Here is a 13,471-nt window from a genome sequence, read left to right as displayed (position 1 = left end):
TTTGCAGTAAAGGCAGCCATACGATCCCTATCTGATCAGATTCGATCAGATAGGGATCTGTCAGCTGGTCGATCTAATGGCACATCGACCAGTGTATGGCCACCTTAAGAGTCCAGCTTAAAATCTTTGGAGCCAGAGCCTTCTATCATGCAGCATCTACTCTTGCCACACCCAATCAAGACAGCTGAAACAGTGGAGGAGTTAAACCAGTTCCTGGGTTTGGTATAGTATATCTATGCCCCCGAGAATTCATCTTAGTTTTAGGGGCTTAGATATACGTACTCTGCCATGATTGCCGCAGCGTGCACACAAGCGTTCTCATCGCCACCCTTACTACACTGTTCGGTGAATGGGAACAGGTGTTCCCAAAGCTGGTCAAAGTGCCTGATCACCAGGATCAGTAAGATGCCGGTGGTCATTAACAAAGTGAAAGTAAAAACCACACACACACTACTTAAAAATTGGGCAGTCATTGGCCAATAAAAATTGGATGTGTACCTGATAACTCACTGCTAGACCCACTGCAATCTGGATTTCGGCCTGCCCACTCAACCGAAACTGCTCTCACCAAAGTGGTCAATGACCTTGCTTTAGCTAAAGCTGAAGGTAAATACTCCATTCTCCTCCTCCTTGACCTTTCAGCAGCGTATGACACAGTAGATCATCCCCTACTCCTCCAGTCCATGGGCATTCACGAACTTGCCCTGTCCTGGCTTTCATCCTACCTCTTCAACCGCTCCTTCACGACCACCTTCAATGAGTCCTCCTCCACCCCCAACCACCTCTCGGTGGGAGTCCCCCAAGGTTCAGTCCTTGGACCCCTACTGTTCACCCTATACACATCCTCCATTGGCAAGGTTATCTCCTCCATGGGTTTTAACTATCATCTGTATGCAGATGACACCCAGATCTACCTCCACACCCCTGACATATCCACCACTACCATGGACAAGGTCTCCTCCTGTCTGTCAGCCATCTCCTCCTGGATGTCCGCTAGGTTCCTGAAACTAAACCTAGACAAACCGGAATTTATGAGCTTCCCACCCCGGACATCCATAAACCTGATGTGCATGTCACTGTTAACCACACTACTATTCGCCCTACCTCTCAAGCCCATTGTCTGGGTGCCACCCTGGACTCTGCACTCTCCTTCACCCTCCACATCCAAAACCTCACAAAGTCCTGCAACTTCCACCTTCGTAACATCTGTAAGATTCTCCCTTTCCTGACCTCTGCTACCACCACACTCCTCATCCTTACCCTCATAATTTCCCACCTTTACTACTGCAATGCCCTGCTGCCTGGTCTCCCTATGACCAGAACAGCCCCACTGCAATCCATCATGAATGCGGCAGCCAGAATTATCCACTGCTCCCATTGCTCCACCACGGCGGATCCCCTCCTTGAATCCCTCCACTGGCTTCCTATCCAGTCCAGAATCAGATTCAAGATACTGTGTTTGACCTACAAATCTGTCCACAAAACCTGTCCAACCTACATTTCCGATCTTACTCAGAGGTACACACCGAGCCGCTCACTCCGCTCCTCCAATGAACTTCGCCTAACCGCCCCCCGCATCACCCAGTCCCATGCACGCCTCCAGGACTTCTCAAGAGCTGCTCCAACACTATGGAACACCCTACCTCCACCCATTAGGGCAGCCCCCTCCTTCAACATCTTCAAGAAAGCCCTCAAAACTCACCTTTTCACTCTGGCCTACTACCCCTCACAAGTGCTCTAAACCCACAGCTGAACGCTGGTCCCCTACCTTCCGTGTCCTTACCTCTCCCTCTAGATTGTAAGCCTTTGGGCAGGGTCCTCCTTTTGTGTCCTACCTGATCATGCACCTCCATTACTGTGAACCCATGCTATGCATCTGAGTGAACCTAACTTGCTTAATCTCCATGCTCCCCTCCAGTGACTGACTAAGCATTACCTTGTACTCCTACTGTGCTGCATGATTTGGCCTTTCTTGTATTCAGGTATTGTCATTTTGCTGTATGTCACCCCTAAATATTGTATGTATCCCTATTTATTGTCCAGCGCTGCGTAATATGTTGGCGCTTTATAAATACAATAAATAAATAAATACTTACTGTGCGATGTTCACAGTACACAAGAATAAAGTGGATGGACATCTAGTGGTCAAATAGTAAAAATACACCTACATACATTGAATTAAAGGACAACTGAAGTGAGATGGATATGGTGACTGCCATATTTATTTCCTTTCAAACAATGCAGATTGCCTGGCTATCCTACTAATCCTCTGCCTCTAATACTTTTAGCTTTAGACCCTGAACAAGCATGCAGCATATTAGGTGTTTCTAAGGCCCCGTTCACACTTGCGGTTCGAGTCCGCGGGGGTCCGGGGGGCGCAAAGAGACAAGACAAATAACATTTATATTGCGCTTTTCTCCTTGCGGACTCAAAGCGCCAGAGCAGAGCAGCAGCCACTAGGGCGCGCTCTATTGGCAGTAGCAGTGTAAGGGAGACTTGCCAAAGGTCTCCTACTGAATTAGTGCTGGCTTACTGAACAGGCAGAGCCGAGATTCGAACCCTGGTCTCCTGTGTTAGAGGCAGAGCCCTTAACCATTACACCATCAGCCAACTGCTGATGGTGTACGGGTCTCTGCGGTGGCCACAAGTTGCCACCAGTTGCGGATCCGGAATGTATCAGTTCCGGCTACAATAAAGTAGCCGGAACTAGATACATTGCAGTACCAGAAAGGCACCGCAAGCATGGGGGATACCGGCGTGTAGTCCGAGCCCCCCAAGTGGCATAGGACCGGTACTGGAAGCATCCGGTCGTATTGCCAGTGTGATGAGACACATCCGTTTCTCATTGCACAGCATGGCTGCATGTTCGGGTCAGGATCCGGCCCGAGTGCGTGGGCCGGATGACCGGACCCGAAAAATAGCGCATGTTGGAAAAGAGTCCGGATCCGATCCGACTCCGTTCTGTACGGAACGTACGCATGTGAACGTCCGCATAGACTTTGCATTGCTATGCGGAACGTACGTTCCATTTGTACAGTATACGGTCCGGATCCAATCAGGCGGATCCGGACAGCGAACGCTAATGTGAACCAGGCTTTAGGGACTCAACTTTTTAATATGTATGTAATGAGGGTTTATTACTGTTATTCTATCAAATAAGGGTTTGCAATTAGTGATATAGTGTAAATGAACAACAAAACAGAAAAATAATACACCTGTATTTCCAAATAAAATATTGTCGCCATACATTGTACTAGGGACATAATTTAAATGTTGTAATAGCTGTGACAAATGGGTAAATAAAATGTGTAGGTTTTATTCACAGTAGCACATTTTATTTTAAAACTATAAAGGCTGAAACCTGCGACATGATTTTTTTCCCTTTGTTCTTATTGATCTCATTAAAATGCACATAGATTAAAATAATTATTTGCAAAAAGTACCATCCAAAGAAAGCCTAATTGTTGGGGGAAAAAAAAACCCCAACAAGATATGGATCATTTAGGTGTGATAGGTAGATATAAAGTTATTAGCGAATGAAAGAGAGGAGCGCTGAAAGGTGAAAATTGCTCTGGTCCGTAATGGGAAAAGCCACCCGTTCAGCCATTTATTCACGCAACATTTTCCTCTTTAACGCATCGCACACTGAAACGATGTTCTGAACTGAGACAATCTCCTACGGGAGAAAAGCGCTTTACAAATGTTTTGTTGGAATCATAAATTAGCCATAGCAGGAAGACAAAGCATGAAGCCGCTCTGATGAAATAATTCCCGTGTAACTGATCTCTGTCACATGTTTATATATAAATGCGAGCTGTGCTGAGACGTTTGGCCTGGCTGTACTGTAACGCAGACTGTTTCTGGGTCACATCTTTGGCGGGGGCTTGCAGGGCCTCTTGTGCTTGAGGGGACAGGCCACCCTTTGTCTACGGGATCCAAGTGTCGGCCTTTTCTTTCTGGCTGCCATTCGAGCGTCACTAATGGGGTTATGGCAGAGCGAACTAGAGAGAGAGAGAGAGAGAGAGATTGCTGCCTCCTAAATCTGCTGTAATCTCCTTTCCTGGAGCTGAGAGTGACCCCGGCGCCGGCTCAAGGCAGCAGCTGAGAGGAGTGCGCGGAGATGCCAGGAGTGCGCGGGACGGCGCGGTGCTGCACGGTAAGCGACAAACATACGGATATGGCTTATGGCAGGTTGTGTACCCTTTACCACCACCCCTGGGGCGACCGGTGAGACCCTCGCCTCGCAACGCTGTCTGTGTTTACTACATCAGCCAAACGCTACATGACACATTTAGGGGTGTGTGCAATAAACTGTGTTAAAGGGTAACTTAAAGCAAACCTGAAGTGAAAATAAATGTATGATATAATGAATTGTATGTGTAGTACAGCTAAGAAATAGAACATTAGTGGCACTAAAAGAAAAGTCTCATATTGTTTTCCAGTACAGGGAGAGTTAAGAAACTTCAGTTATCTATGCAAAAGAGCTTCTCTGAGCTAGTCCACCAACCTGGTGGAATACAGTCCTGTTTTCTGAATCACTTAAACCGCCAAGAAACAGTGAGAGGCAGCATGAGGTAAGGTTTTACTGCAGGAAAGTTCAAAGGATCATTATTTTTGCATTGTTTGTAGCTTAAAAGACAGTGTGTAGTTTTAAAATGGCAACTGTGACAGTATGATGCAATGTTATTTAAAAAATAAATAAATAAATAATGGAAATTAAGGTTTGTTTTTTTCACTTCAGGTTTGCTCTAATTAAAACAAATGTGCCCATTTTAACCACTTGAGGACCGTGGTGTTAAACCCCTCTAAAGACCAGGCCATTTCTCTTCAATTGGGCCACTGCAGCTTTAAGGGCTTGCTGCAGGGCCGCACAACTCAGCACACAAGTGATTCCCCTCACCCCTCTGTTGGTGGGGTCTGATCGCTCCCCAACTGTTTATCCTCCTGCTAGCCCCATAGAAGGCCATTCACGCCAATTGGCGTGTAGCGGTCCTGGGGCTGCCGCCGAGTTCACGCCAATTGGCGTGGAGCGGTCGCCAGGTAGTGAACTTACCTCTGGCGTCTTCTAACCCTCTGTAGTCTTCTGGTCCCTCCCTGTCGATTCCCACCTTCAGTGGCTGTGCTCCTCTGAAAGCTGGCTGACTGCAGCAGTCCCCGGCTAATGTGCATGTGCCGCCTCCTCAGTCACGCTCCCATAGGCGAGAGTGAATGGCGCGTGCGCAGTTACAATTTGCACAGGTGCAGAACGTGAACGAGGAGGCGCGTGGCCCGAGGCTGCGCATGCAGATTTTAGAGGGGTACAAATGCTGAAGGGTCAGAGAATGACGGAGAGGGACCCAGAAGGACTACAGGTGACTAGAAGAAGCCCCAGAGGCGCTTGGCCCAGCTACAGACCTGCACTGTACCTACTTTTACCTATTGCCTGATGAAGCGGGGTCAACCCAGCAAAACGCGTTGCATTTTCCCCTGGAGTATGTAAATACATTTGTTCTGCTAAACTTTGTTGGCATATCTTGTGTCTGTTTGGTGGAGGTAAGTCCATCACTGCCTCATCAAGATTTTAACTTTTTAGACATTGTTATTCTTCTGGCGCCTCTGTATCCCTGTTACATTGTTCTAAGTTAAACTGGGAACATTTTTGTTTTACTTTAAATTTCCCTTAAAGGGAACCTGAAGCGAGAAGTATATGAAGGCTGCCATATTTATTTCCTTTTAAGCAATACCAGTTGCCTGGCAGGCCTTATGGTCTATTTGTCTGCAGTAGTGTCTGAAACACACTTATTACGTATTACTCCTGAAGAAGTGAATGTAATATGGTCCGATGTTTCACGAAACGCTTCAATAAAATTATTTACCCCGGCTGTACATAATTAAGTGTTAAATTTACAGATATATTTGTCCCAAAGGGGATTTCCATGATACTTATATAGTGGTGGACATAATATAAGGGACAATTTCCAATTTCATGGCACCCTTACTGGGAACTATGCATAATGTTTGTAAACTGTTTAATCATGACTTTGCTGTAATGGCTATGCGGATATTGTGTATTTGTATTTAGGTGAAAAATGTTTTAAAGATTTATAATAAATTGATGTTTTAATTGGTTATTGAATGATTTGAATCAATATTTTCCTATTGAGGTTGATGACAAGGTCTTGGTTTGTTTACAGTTCATCCCCTTTAAACACTTAAGCCTATCTGGACGAACATTCTTGTCCAGATAGGCTGCGCGCACTCCCGCGGGCCGCGTGCGCTCCCGCCGCCGGCCATTAGCCCAGCGATCAATGAATGGGATTATAGATCCCATTCATTGATCGAAGCCCCTTGCGGTTTTTCTGAGTTACAAAAAGTTTCCCGTCGTCCTAATGCTTCCTGGAAGCATACAATCACGCTTCCAGGACTTTTTGACTGTGGCCATCTTGTGTCCAAATAGAAAAACTACACCCACATCTATTTTTTATTAAACAAATACATTATTTTACATTTAAAATTAGCGGTTTACCTCCCACACCACAAATTACCCAAATACATTTTTTTATTTAAAAAAAAAAAAAAACAATTACAATTAACCTCCCCGGCGTTCTATTGAGATCGCCAGGGAGGCTGCGGGAGGGTTTTTTTTAATTAAAAAAAAACTATTTCATGCAGCCAACTGAAAGTTGGCTGCATGAAAGCCCACTAGAGGGCGCTCCGGAGGCGTTCTTCCGATCGCCTCCGGCGCCCAGAATAAACAAGGAAGGCCGCAATGAGCAGCCTTCCTTGTTTGGCTTTCCTCGTCGCCATGGCGACGAGCGGAGTGACGTCATGGACGTCAGCCGACGTCCTGACGTCAGCCGCCTCCACTGATTGGTCCGGCTGCGCAGGGCTCGGGCGGCTGGGGGGACCCTCTTTCGCCGCTGCTCGCGGCGGATCGCCGCAGAGCGGCGGCGATCAGGCAGCACACGCAGCTGGCAAAGTGCCGGCTGCGTGTGCTGCTTTTTATTTGAGGAAAATCGGCCCAGCAGGGCCTGAGCGGCAGCCTCCGGCAGTGATGGACGAGCTGAGCTCGTCCATACCGTTCAGGAGGTTAAAAAAACAAAACAAAAAACAACAAATCGTTACCTAAGGGTCTGAAATTTTTAAATATGCATGTCAAAGGAGTATATTAGTATAATTTTTTAAATTATAGGTTTGTAAATAGTGATGGATGCAAATTGAAAAAAAATGCACCTTTATTTCCAAATAAAATATCGACGCCATACATTGTGATAGGGACATAATTTAAATGGCGTAATAAGCGGGACAAATGGGCAAATAAAGTACATGGGTTTTAATTACGGTAGCATGTATTAATTTCAAACTATAATGGCCAAAAACAGAAAAAAAAATTTTTCTTCTATTTCTTTCTTAACCACTTCCCAACTGAGGGGTTTTACCCCCTGACCACCAGAGCAATTTTCACCTTTCAGCGCTCCTTCCATTCATTCGTCTATAATTTTATCATTACTTATCGCAATGAAATGAACTATATCTTGTTTTTTTCGCCACCAATTAGGCTTTCTTTAGGTGGGATATTATGCCAAGAATTATTTTATTCTAAATGTGTTTTAATGGGAAAATAGGAAAAAATGTGGGAAAAAATTTATTATTTTTCAGTTTTCGGCCTTTATAGTTTTTAAATAAAGCATGCTACTGTAATTAAAACCCATTAAATGTATATGCCTATTTATCCCGGTTATAAAACCGTTTAAATTATGTCCCTATCACAATGTTTGCCGCCAATATTTTAGTTGGAAATAAAGGTGCATTTTTTTCAGTTTTGCGTCCATCCCTAATTACAAGCCCATAGTTTATAAAGTAACAGTGTTATACCCTCTTGACATAAATATTTAAAAAGTTCAGTCCCTAAGGTAACTATTTATGTATTTTTTTACATTGTAAATTTTTTTTTTTTTTTTTAATTACAAAAAAAAAAATTGGGGAGTGTGGGAGGTAAGGAGTTAATTTTTTGTGTAAAACAAGTTTATTTGTGTGTAAAAAATGGTTAGGGTATAGTTTTACTATTTGGCCACAAGATGGCAACATTACCAATTTGTTTCATGCGACCTGCAAGCGTCCTTCCGGACGCTTGCAGGAAGTAGAAGGAGGCTGGGACTTTGTTATTTTTTCACAATGATCGCACTGCTCAGCCGAGCGGCAGCAGATCATTGCGGGGCCTAGATCAACGAACGGGAATGGATTTTCCCGTTCGTTGATCTCTGGGCGAGCGGGCGGCGGCGTGTTTACTAGCGGCGGGCGGCGTGTTTACGAGCGGGAGCGCGGACAGCGGCGGGAGTGCGCAGAGTACTTATTTCTCCGTCCCTGGGGGTGAAAGGATGGAAAAAGGGGCGGAGAAATCCGTACGCGCGGGGGTAAAGTGGTTAATATTCCTGTTAAAATGGTTTTGGAATAAATTAATTCTTAGCTAAATGTATCACCCAAAGAAAGCCTAATTGGCGGCAGAAAAAAAACAAGATATAGATCAATTCATTGTGATGAGTAGTGATAAAGTTATTGGAAAATGAATGGGAGGTGAAAGTTGCTCAGATGCAAAAAAATAAACAACCCTGTGGGCTTAAGTGGTTAAGCCCATAAATAAGACTTACATCTTAAAAGGGGACATATAAGAGGATCATTTCCACATATTTTAGTGTGTCAAATTGACAAGACCTAATGGTCAAGGTTTTTTGGGGCATTTTGTTTCATACAGTTAATCTTGTCAGATCTGACATTAATGCCAGAAACACCTGTTCTGCTGCATGCTTGTTCAGGGTCTATGGCTAATAGTGTGGCAGGACAGCCAGGCAACTGGTATTGCTTAAAAGGAAATAAATATGGCGCTGCGTAATATGTTGGCGCTTTATGAATACAATAAATAAATAAATATTCTTCTTGCTTCAGGTTCCCTTTAAGCAGAATTACAACAACAAATAACATTTGTAAAGCGCTTTTCTCCAACAGGACTCAAAGCACATAAGCGTGGTTTAGAGCAGTAATTGGTTGATTGGTAAATTGCGGTACAGAGGAAGAACTCTATAAGTCCGCATATGCCAGGCTAAACAGGTGGCTTTTCAGTCTAGATTTGACTAACTCCAGGGAAGGGGCCGTCCTTATTGGGTGTGGTAGAGAGTTCCAAAGGGTAGGGGCAGCATGACCGAAAGCTCTGGCTCCAAAGGTTTTGAGGTGCACTCTGGGAGTGACCAAGTTTATGAATCCTGCTGATCTGAGGTTGTGAAAGGTGTGGTGCAGCCTGCGATCAGCCCCGGTAACTTGCTCAGTGATGTTAGTCCAGGTCTACTGCGTATCATGCACAGTAGACCCAGACTGAACGCAACTGAGCAAGTTACCGGGGCTGATCGCGGCAGACCGAGGGAGGACGGTGAGGGACTAACACGTGTTTATGGGGCGAGAGGACGCCGCGGGTAAGTATCGATTCCTTAGTTTAGCTGATCTCGGGTTTTCTTTAAAGTGTACCCGAGGCAACGTGTGACATGATGAGATAAATGTGTGTATGTACAGTACAAAACAATAATTACCAGGCATAGCCAGCCTTTGACCACTCCGGTCGCTCAGGGCGCCGGCTTTCAAGGGGGCACCTATAGCTGGCTACCTATGCCAAGGGCACCTACACCTGACTTCCTATACTGGTGACACCTATAGCTGGCTACCTATACTGAGGGCACCTACATCTGACTTCCTATACTGGGGGGGCACCTATAGTTGGCTACCTATACTGAGGGAGGGCACCTACTCCTGGCTACCTATACTGAGGGCACCAACTCCTGGCTACCTAAATTGGAAGCACTTACGCCTGGATACCTATGGGGGGGGACCTACAACTGACTTCTTATACTGGGGGCGCCTATGCTTGGCTACCTACACATGAGATCCTATACTGGCCTGGGGGCAGATATACCTGGCTACCTACCTATACTGAGTCTTAGGGCGTTTTTTTGGGGGGGAGGAGCGCACTGCGACTATAACCTGTGGTGCAAATTGCTGTTGCTGCGCTATAATTCCAAATTTGGGGGGGGGGGGGGGCTAATTGTCCCACCGATTGTTTTTATTAATATTCCTGAAAGATTCTAGCCTTCATTCCTTCATTTTTTCGTTTATTCAGGATAATGCACTCTTTCTATCCATTTCATGGTTATTGACCCCCTTGCGGTTCCAATTCTGTCGGCAAGGGGGATGCGCAGCACTGGTTTTTTTTCTGTAATTCATGTAGCTAGCCTAGCGCTAGCTACATGATAGCCGCTGACAAGCGGCATCCTCCTACCTACTTCGATTGCCGCCGGCGATCTTTGCAAGCAGGAAATCCCGTTCAGAACGGGATTTCCTGCTCGGCTTCCCCCTCGCCATGGCGACAGGGCGGGATGACGTCACCGACGTCATGGACGTCGGGACGTCAGAGGGAATCCCGTTCCACCCCTCAGCGCTGCCTGGCACTGATTGGCCAGGCTGCACAAGGGGTCTGGAGAGGGGGGGGGGGGGCAGCACAACGCGGCGGGTAGCGGCGAATCGGCGGCAATCGGGATATGCACGCAGCTAGCAAACTGCTAGCTGCGTGCAATAAAAAAAATTGTGAAAATCGGCCCACCGGGGCCTGAGAAATCCTCCTGCACAGGTTACCCCGAGCTGATAACCGGCAAGGAGGTTAATAGTATTTTTGCTATTATACATATGTGATGTATAACGGAAATCTGAGCATTTGGCGTGATGTGTCACGACTTCACAAAGGTTGGGAACCACTGTCCTAGGAGATATCTCAGGAGAAAATTGCATATGGGCTTGTGTGTGTGCACGCAAAGAGGATGAAGGTGGGGGGGGGGGTGCACAAAAATCAGGTTTCGCTCAGGGCACTGTGAAACCTAAGGCCGGCCCTGTAACCAGGCTGTTTTACTTTCTTTATTTTGCTTGCTGAAAGAGCTAGGGCTCGTTTCCATATGCGCGCTTTAAGCCGTGATTCTGGAAACGTGATCGCATAGACTGTGCTGTCTGATGTTTCCAAACATGCGCTGCAATTCCTACTGAATTGCAGCGCATGGTTGCACGCATTTTGGCACGTTTGGGCCGCTACCCCACTCATAATAAATGAATGGGATAGCAAGCTCTGCCTCTGGGAGAATCATGTGCAAACCTGAAGCACCCGAAATTGGTCGCATCCTCAATCGGGCACATTCTTGGCGATACCCATTTTAATCCGATTTGAAATGTTGAATTGAATTGTTGAATCGGATGGTTGATCGCCCTGCGAAGTCTAGAGATGTATGGCCACCTTTAAGCTGCTAAAACCAATGAGAACTGCTTAAAGTGAACCAGAGACGAAGCACCCTCATGTATTTTACCATATATATCAGTGGGAACATTAGAGAAAACACCTACCCTGCTCTCTGTTTCATTCTTCACTGCTCAGCCTGCTTGTTAGCAGCCCTGATAAAATTCCCGACTGAGCATTCAGTCTGACTTTGCTCAGGAATCATTATAGCTGTGTCTGTGTTCTCTGATGTCTTTTCAAGCCCAAGTCTGCCCCCTTCTGGCTCTGCTATAATGACTCAGCTATAATGATTCCTGAACAAAGGAATCTGGTTAGCTATGATTAAGGTCCTGTGAGACCGAAACATGTCAGCTTTTTGTGAAATGATGCATTTTCAATAAAGTTTCGGATCAGCTTGAACTAGTGCGGACCATCTCTTCTGCGGTACATATCTGTTGGATTCAGTCTCCGGGTGCCAACACTGTTCTTTACGGGGGTGAGCAGTTCTTCTACCATTTATGATTCCTGAGCAAAGCCAGACTGAATGCTCAGTCAGGGATTTATCAGGGCTGATAACCAGCAGGCTGAGTAGTGAAGGATGAAGCAGAGAGCAGGGTAGGCATTTTCTCGAATGTTCCCACTGATATATATGGTAAAATACATGAGGGTGCTTTGTCTCTGGTTAACTTTAAGTATTTGTGTCTATAGCCCTCCCACAATGTGGGGTCTGACCTTAGGTCAATCCCGGGATGGAGGTGGAGCTGGCAGGTGTAGAGGTCTAACCATTGAGAAATAAAAGGCTGATTGGATGCCCGATGGTCTAATCAGACCAGCAATCCTGGAAGTTTATCTTGCTATTCTTTCTCATCTGTGTGTGACAGCAGGATGTGGTGGTCACTTTAAGGGACAACTGATGTGTCCTCGTTTCTGAAATTGTAAGAATCCCAAGGAATTTAGAGAATGAAAGTTTAGACGATTTCCTAATAAAATCCCCTCTCCCCCCCTCTCCTCTGTGGGAGGAAAATTTCTCACGAAGATTTCAGGCCGTCATAAGAGAAACAAAGCTTTTTATTATCCAAGAGAATCAGTGAAGCACAATTGTATTCATTTTCCATTTCACTTTCTCAGAATTCAGCCAGTGTTTCTCCCTCTGCATTTATGACATCACTGGTGTTTGGGAGTGACATCACCGAGGGAATCAAATATGCATTATTTACCCCTAACTACCCAAAACTGACATTCCAGTATTTGTTGGATTCTCTAAAATTAAACGACTAATCATCTAGCAATGATGGGCAGATTCGACCAAGAGACAGATCTCTCTATCTGACTGAATCTAATTAGAGAGAGATCTGTTGGCTGCCCATAAACCGCAGGCCTATTCCCAATTGATTTCAGCACAAAGTCTTACATCCGCTGTCCCTCCAAATGTTATGTGAGCCCCCCCACCTGTCAGCTGCCGTCAAGTGTCTGCTGTACCTCTGCCAGGGCTGTGGGGTTCGGAATCAAAGCAATTTTGGGTACCTGGAGTCGGAGGTTTCATAATCATAAACTGAGGAGTCTGACTTGGATGATTTTTATATCGACTCCACAGCCCTGAGTGACATACTGACAGCACATGTGCCTACTGGCGTTACAGAACGTGGGGGCGGGGCTCACGTGTGACATCACACATGTGCTCTATGTGACGGTAGTCATGTGGGACGCAAATGCGGAAGTATGGCAGACACTCTGCGACAGCAACCAGGTAGAGCATTTTAATGCATGTGTACATATAACAGTTTTAGGGACAGCGGCCAGGGGTTTAGTCACATTCACAGTCTGCTCAGGACTCTGCATAGGGAAGGAGGGAGGGAGGCACTAGGGTCGGGTGTGGAATGAGCCACTTTTCCATCATCAGGCGCCTGTAGGCCTGTGCCTTCAGTGCCTTATGGGAAATCCGGCCCTGAGGGTATGGGCACCTTTAGAAAGTAGATGGACTGATGGCTACAGGAGAGATATATATGGCGGTGGGTGGAGTTCTTCCTTAACATGTATACAATAGTTGCTCAATGTTCATCAGGGATGAACATGTGTAAATCAAATGTTGCATAAATTAAAACATTGTAATTTATATAGTTTTCTGAGATTTTCATGTTATTTCAAGATGAGGAACATAAATCAGGCTGTGCAGTCCTCATGGACCATTTTATC

The 13,471-nt window shown here is 45.7% G+C and overlaps 1 protein-coding gene across 1 annotated transcript in view; it reads left to right on the top strand.

Annotated features, from left to right (window-relative positions):
• Positions 1-4,012: 4,012 nt before the first annotated feature.
• The window catches only part of SEMA4A (semaphorin 4A), a 171,631-nt gene continuing 162,172 nt past the window's right edge, over positions 4,013-13,471 (top strand). Inside the window, exon 1 of the mRNA XM_068252290.1 lies at positions 4,013-4,156. The gene's annotated coding sequence lies outside the window, so the exon portion shown is untranslated. The remainder of the gene's footprint in view (positions 4,157-13,471) is intronic.

This window comes from Hyperolius riggenbachi, chromosome 9, assembly GCF_040937935.1.
Source record: "Hyperolius riggenbachi isolate aHypRig1 chromosome 9, aHypRig1.pri, whole genome shotgun sequence".
NCBI classification, from domain to species: domain Eukaryota; kingdom Metazoa; phylum Chordata; class Amphibia; order Anura; family Hyperoliidae; genus Hyperolius; species Hyperolius riggenbachi.
This window is presented reverse-complemented; position numbering and strand designations above follow the sequence as displayed.